Here is a 7,244-nt window from a genome sequence, read left to right on the forward strand (position 1 = left end):
CCCTGAGGCAAGTGTCATTTTGGAAGCTTCCTGGGTTTTGACACCTTGTGGAATGAACTTGCCACATGTCAACTCTCGCTCAGCGCAGGTAGCCAGTGTTGGCTTTGACATTCAGCGTAGGTAGCCAGTGTTGTCTTTGACATTCAGCGCAGACAGCTAGTGGAGCCACTGAAATGATCCTGAATTGACTTGTTTTTGAGCAATCTCTGGTGGAGAACTTCTGTGAATTGCTGTGGTTTGTTAGCCTTGTTCCTCTAGGGGTAGGAACAACATGTTTAGGGACTTTGGATCCCTTAGATTATGGACATTTCATGCTCAATGCTGCAAGGCACAAAAATGTCTATAACAGTTGCCCCCTAAAGTATGAGGCCATTTATCGGGTGAAATGCTTTATCCAGGAGGGTCCGAAGTTCATCCAATGCTGGGAGGAGACCTGTAATAAGATACAATACAATACATTATTTTTCATACTTTTTTCATGATCTAGCTGAGGCGGGCATTCCCATGCTCAGCTTTATAAATTCATTTCTCTGTACATAGAACAGACAATCGTCTGATGGTAGACTGATAATTTTTTATGAAATTATCATCATTTGAGTAGGATGATTATCTGCTGCAATGATGTACATGTCAATGTCTTTATCTTTCCTGAATATATATCGCAGCCCGGATGGATGAAACTAGATCCGGGGTCTTCAAACTCGTTCGATCTTCACTCTAATTACAAGTCGATCCATGTGAGAAATGTTCTGAAGTCGAACATGGAAAGACATCGCTTGATTACCGGTCAATGAGGTAAACCGTTAACAAGCGCGAGAGGAATCACCGATAATGATAATGACCCTCAAGGTACTGCAGTACAATTCACGTGGTGTGAATAAAGGACTTGGCGTCGAACACCACGCAAAATCTTTCGGTCGAAGGTCATTGATGTATACCTGTCGTCGGAAGTGAGAAACTTGCCATTGAGGCATGCAAGCTTCAAAGTACTGAAGGGGTTGTTCCTAGATCAACTTCTTGGATAATGAGCTGATGTCGACAAGAAGCGATCCATCAAAGGAGGGCCTTAATGAATCCCACATCAGTGACACGGAATGGAGCTAATGATTTTGATGGAGGTGAAAACGATCTGTGACATATGATTCAGGGTGGCGGTCATGAAAGGATGAAGGATAATGTATGGCAGTGGATGGGACACGGTTGACTTTTCTGAACGACTTCTCTTGAACATATGGCGACACTGATGCGATGGATCGGTAGTATTACCGCAAATATGGATGGTATGGCGAGACCATGGTGATGTGACCGGTGAATGAAACAACCCAACCTGAATGTGGTACGGAGGAAAAGTGTCATGTTCAAGAGCGACTTGCTACCATCAAAGTTTTCTTGAGTTTCTCCCAATTTTTCCCCAGTCAAGCTTGAGGAGGATAACATATGCTTGTTCTATAACCTGCCCTTCGGGCAAGCCCATCGCTATGTTTTAACGAGCCTAGCGATAGTGAAACTCGTTCTCGTCTAAAGACAAGTTTGTCACTATTTGGTGATTTTAACGAGTCTAACGACAAGGATAACTCGGTCCTTTTCATTTTTAAAGAGTCTGAAAAGGTACATAAAGTTAACTCCAAAAGCCCTTTTTCGTCATCTAATCCCTTAAGTCCGAAAAAGTATAAAACAATACAAAAGGGATGAGTTTTCGATAGTTTTAACGAGCCGAACAAAACAAGCGCTCGATCTTTTTGTGCAATAATCCCTCAGGTCCAAAAAGATTAAAATCTAGAGGAGGGATAGCACTTCCGGTCGCTTTAACGAGCTGGAAGGCCAAAACTCGGCAATCTTTTCATATTTTACGAGTCAGTTGAAAAGAGCTTAAAGAAGACTCGTCTTTTGAGGAACGAGTGATAAACAGGGTTAGCAGCTGATTCCAGGTACAGGTTGGAATTTTCCAATCACGGCAGTGTCACAAGGATGGCTAGGTGAAATCACTCTTCGCAGCTGTTCCTCAAAATGGGTAAACAATCATATGGAGGTGAACGATCGGCCAAATGAAAAGTGGAGGCGACGGTGCAAACACGACCAAGGCTTTAATGGCTGATAAGGTTACATTCACAGTGGTTATTTACTGGGTAGTGGTTCATTTTTTTATTTTAAAATGAGCTTAAACGCTGGTGGAAACACTTGCTCATTGCTTATGTTTATTTTTTAACGAGCATGAAGTCCGCGTTAAAACTGCTCGGATCTTGCATTTATTTTTTAACGAGCATGAACTGTGTGCTAAAACTGCTCGATTATACCAGTCATATGATAAGAGTGTCTCATTGAGATTCTATTTTTTATGGAGCTTCATATCACGAAGCTTTGCCCCGGATCCTTTCGTTATGCAAGTTCGGAAACGACTAATCCTACGAGGGTTAACCTACAGGTTTAAAGGGAGGACCTAAAAATTTAAAAAATAAATAGCCGCCCCTTGCTTGCACTCCAAAAGGTTTGCATTCCCCCAGGCATAAAGTACGATTTCAAGGTTACCTCTACTTCATTTCCGTCAAAACATTCGTTTCACCGAGAGAGGCCTACCTCTTTCAGGTTACCCAAAGATTGTCTCGTTAATCTTTCAAACAAAACACTTCCTCGGCAATGTCTACCGAAATAGACAAAGGTGAGCGACGTAGCCCGCCAACTCACATAACTTTGACAAAAGAATCTTATTCTAGAACAACCCTCTTCCTAGACGGACGGGGTATGGACTAGTCATATTCTCCCGTGGAAACCTACCCTATACCCAAAGTTTCCCTACCGAAGCAGACCAGGACGCATGCCCCCTGGGTTCCAGTCATATCCTCCCAGATTACTCGCGCTCATCAGGAGGGCGGACTGTGGGTTGAGACACTTCTTGTGTGAAGAGACCATTTAGGGAAGGTACATGACTATTTGCGATGCGTGATCCGGGGAATGAAAGTTGGTCTACGAGCTTGACCATTCTTCCTTCATGCGGAAAACACATTACTCTAAAGAGTGAGGAGACGAGGGCCCCCATGCAATATATATAGTCTCGTCCAAGGAGTAGGTTATAATCCAAGGGTCCTTGAACGACCATCACATTCATTTGAATGGTCTTCCCTTTCAATGTTATGGGCACATTGGGGAGGATCCCTAAAGGTCGACTGGTTCCTTTATCGAAGCCTGATAGATTTCTCATTTCAGGCAAAAGCGCTGGCGAACCAAGCGCTTTCCAAGCAATAGAGGAAAGGATACTCACAGATGCCCCCTCATCAATGATAGTGCCAGCCATTACCATTCTGTATATTTGAACGATAATTCTGAATGGTATGCTTGCTGGCAACCGCGGTCTGCCTAGTTGGTTCCAGTCGAATGAGACAACTAGGTTGCTTGGTGATGGGACCGAATAGACGGCCGGATATTGCTCTGACGAACTTCCTTCCTGCGATAAAGGAATGGGGGCATTGCCCCCTTGTTCATCGGAGTCAGTGTTGATGAAGAGAATTTGGACGGTGTCGTCTTTATTCTCCTCTGTGATGGTATCATTCGAAGATAGAGCCTCTGAAGGCAAAACCGGGTCAACTGCCACTTCAACCTTTAGACTTTCGTCAGGTATGGATTCAGACAGTTCATCTTCAATGATAGGTGCTTCGGCTGACCACCTGAGCGGGCCAACCGGGTTCTCAACTAGTGAAGGACTTGGCAGGAGTTTTTGATATCCAGGAGGAAGTTGCACTCGTAAAATCGAGCGATCTTCCAAAACTCTTTTTGCCTCGTCTAAGAAGGGACAACAGTGGATGGCATGGTCGCCTTCACATAGTTTGCAGGGAAACCTAGCTTTCCCTCTCTGTCCTGGGGCTTCACTCCCACTAGTTGACGGTGTGCAGTCAACATGGGTATCAGAGGTTGACGCCACCGAATCGTGCAAACGGGGAGACTAGTCCCTTAGTATCCGAGGGATGCAGGGACAATCTCTGTGGAAGTGGTCTCCCTTGCATATGACACATGGCGATTTAGGCCTAGTGAGTGTTGTGTGTGGATTTTTGTCAGACGACACTTGTTTGCCCCCAGTCGCCTTTGGCTCCTTCTTCTTCTTCTCTTTCTTCTTCTTCTCCTTCTCCTCCTTAGGAACTCGGTTTTTTGTTCTACCAGTTCTGTCAAGCGAAGAGGAAGGAGGAGAGGAAGAATTATATGAAGTCGAAGGCTGGTGGGCAACTCTGGTCTGGTCTAACTGTTGACTCGACTGTTCAGGAATAGTGGTGTTCTGAACGACATTGATTGAAAAGAGCCAGACTGGCAGGTCAATTGTCAGTCCTGGAAGCGATAATGTGGCCATGTGGGGCGCACCAACATCTCCCCAAGAGGAGAAGGGACTAGGATTTCCACCAAGGGGAATTCCTTGGTTGGTGGGCTCCATCTTTTCAACCTAAAGATCAACGCAGGAATAAAGGGTGATTGTTCCGTTTAAAATAAATCTTTAACGATGCTTTAGACACAACTTGATTTTTCACTTTTAAAGAGTCGAGAAAAAGCTAAAGATGACTCTAGTCTCCTTCGATGTTTTAATGAGCCCGAAGTGACAAATGCTCGGATGGACTTTTTCTGTTATAGAGTCTGAAAAAGGCCAAAAGAAACTGCTCTTGAGTTCTAGGCAGAGGGTGTGCCAAACTTTTCGCAAAACCGCAGAATACTTTTTAGGGTACGGGCGGTCGATCTTCCTGAATGTTGTGTTCAGTGCATTGCGATCAGTAGGGCGGCCGACACGGCTTCCGAAGGATAAAGGTTATATTCCTATAGGGGTCTCCCAATATATACGCGATGGTACGTGGGAGCACAATCCGTACTAGCGCTATCGTCCCTCACGAGGAATCACCCACCTTCAACGAGATCGACAGTCACCAGGCTTTACGACGCCGGAACACGTCTCTAGCCTAGACCTCTATGTTGTGCGTTATGTTGCAAAGCGTTGTTAAGTTCATTGAGTTTATTTTAAGTTGATCTTTTTAGAAGTTTGCCTTTCTGTATCACCACGAGATGTATGATACAATTCCTAAATGCAGTCTAAAGATGATAAGCAAGCTTTATATCTTTTCAACTTTGAAAATCTTAGCTACTAAGGGAAAAGAAAGACACCATCTTTTTTCAAAGAGAAATCAGCACACTCTAATGCACTTTTCCTAAATCAAGCATGCAAACTATCAAAATGCAAATGCACAATGCAGGTGTTTGTTTTCCGCTTTCTTAGTATTGATGCCTACAAAGAAATCTTTTTGTACAACTTTGAATTTGCTTTTAAATGACAAATACAAACAAGTTTACTTTTTTCAAATTCAGAAAGGGTAGAAGAGATTACAACACTTTACGACTTTCGAAATGAACACTTGTTTCGACACTTAAAAGAGACAAACTCAAACCAATAAGCAAAAGCAAATGTATAATCAACTGTAAACAGCCAATGAACTCTCTCCTAAGATCACAATCAACAGATCTGAATCAAGGGCTACAGGATGATTATTTTACTCATGCAAAGGAAAACTGTAAATGACGCCACAAACACATAAAAACACTCACAGTCTTTTTGTACAAAAGGAGGCGGAATTTAAGCAGAGAAAAGGAGTTATCAGACTAGTACCTATGCTAGTTACAGGCTGCAAAAATCGAAGATCAAAACAGGGCAAAACAGAGCAGAGAACCCCAGCTGCACAAGGCCAAACTGGATCAGCGCAACCTCAACACTGGGGTTTTGAAATTCAGCGCAGGTAGCCTTCACGGGACCTGCGTTGAAATGCAGAATCCCTTCACAGGGGTCGCGTTGAAGGAGAAACGAGAGTTTCTCACTGGGTTCTGGGTCACAGATTGCTGATTAATCAACGGTTTCAGGCCAAATAAAAGAAACAAGCAAGGTACAATCAAAGGGATGCTTTGAGGGGGTACTAATATCTATCACAAAGGATCATCAAATCATTTGTGAGTCCATTGTTCAGATCACAGACAAATCCAGTGATTGGATCAAAGCAGCAACTGTCTACTTTGCATCTGAGAAGAGCAGAAGCAGTTCGATTGTTTCTGTTGAGTCTATGAAACAAACAATGATAGAAACACAAATAAAATGACTAAACAAATCTCCCCAGCGGAGTCGCCAATTTGTTGTGGGGAAAAATGCCTATGCAGGACGATCCTATCCACCTAAGGTGTGACAATGCCTTAGCAACAAACAGAGACAACTATTCTAGTATTCTTCCTTTATGAATTAAGAATGAAGAGAGATGGGTGGACTAACCGGTGTCTTCCGTTTGTCCCTCGATCCGCTTTCTCTTCTCTTTGGGAGTTCCCAGCTACTTGCCTTCTCGCTCGCCCAGCTTCAACAGGTCTCTGCAAGATTACAAGAGAAGAACACTACACAAAGACATAGATTCATAAACATAACTAGTTCAGGATTAGAAGTAAACTAAACATACTAATGCAATCATACATCAAAGATACATCAGTATATAGGAGAAACCAAGATAGCTTTATTGATGAATAACAAGGTTCAGGAAGGGATACAACCCAGAGGGCTCCAATCCAGCATCTCCTTCCCAGCAAAATGGAATTCCTATCTTCACCTCCCTTCAAAGCATTAAGCACCCAATGATTCTAGTCTCAAACCAACAGCAATTCTTTGCAATAACAAAATTCCAGCCTCTAGATCTCATGGAGGAGAGATCCATATATAGATGTTTGGAGAGAGGATGAGTCAGCTTGAGATCTGACTAGTGTCCTCTCCCTCTGTCAGTTCTTGATTCCACTTGGAGGTTCTTGCTTCCACTTGGAGATTTGGAACCTCTTACTCATCATAGTTGAATTCCCTGAGGCAAGTGTCATTTTGGAAGCTTCCTGGGTTTTGACACCTTGTGGAATGAACTTGCCACATGTCAACTCTCGCTCAGCGCAGGTAGCCAGTGTTGGCTTTGACATTCAGCGCAGGTAGCCAGTGTTGTCTTTGACATTTAGCGCAGACAGCTAGTGGAGCCACTAAAATGATCCTGAATTGACTTGTTTTTGAGCAGTTTCTGGTGGAGAACTTCTGTGAATTGTTGTGGTTTGTTAGCCTTGTTCCTCTAGGGGTAGGAACAACATGTTTAGGGACTTTGGATCCCTTAGATTATGGACATTTCATGCTCAATGCTGCAAGGCACAAAAATGTCTATAACACCTGGGCTTTCTAAAACAAGCTAGCCAAAACCTAGGTTGGTAACATGATGCTC

This window comes from Pinus tabuliformis, chromosome 8, assembly GCF_031772625.1.
Source record: "Pinus tabuliformis cultivar Carrire ecotype Pingquan chromosome 8, CPIR1, whole genome shotgun sequence".
NCBI classification, from domain to species: Eukaryota; Viridiplantae; Streptophyta; class Pinopsida; order Pinales; family Pinaceae; genus Pinus; species Pinus tabuliformis.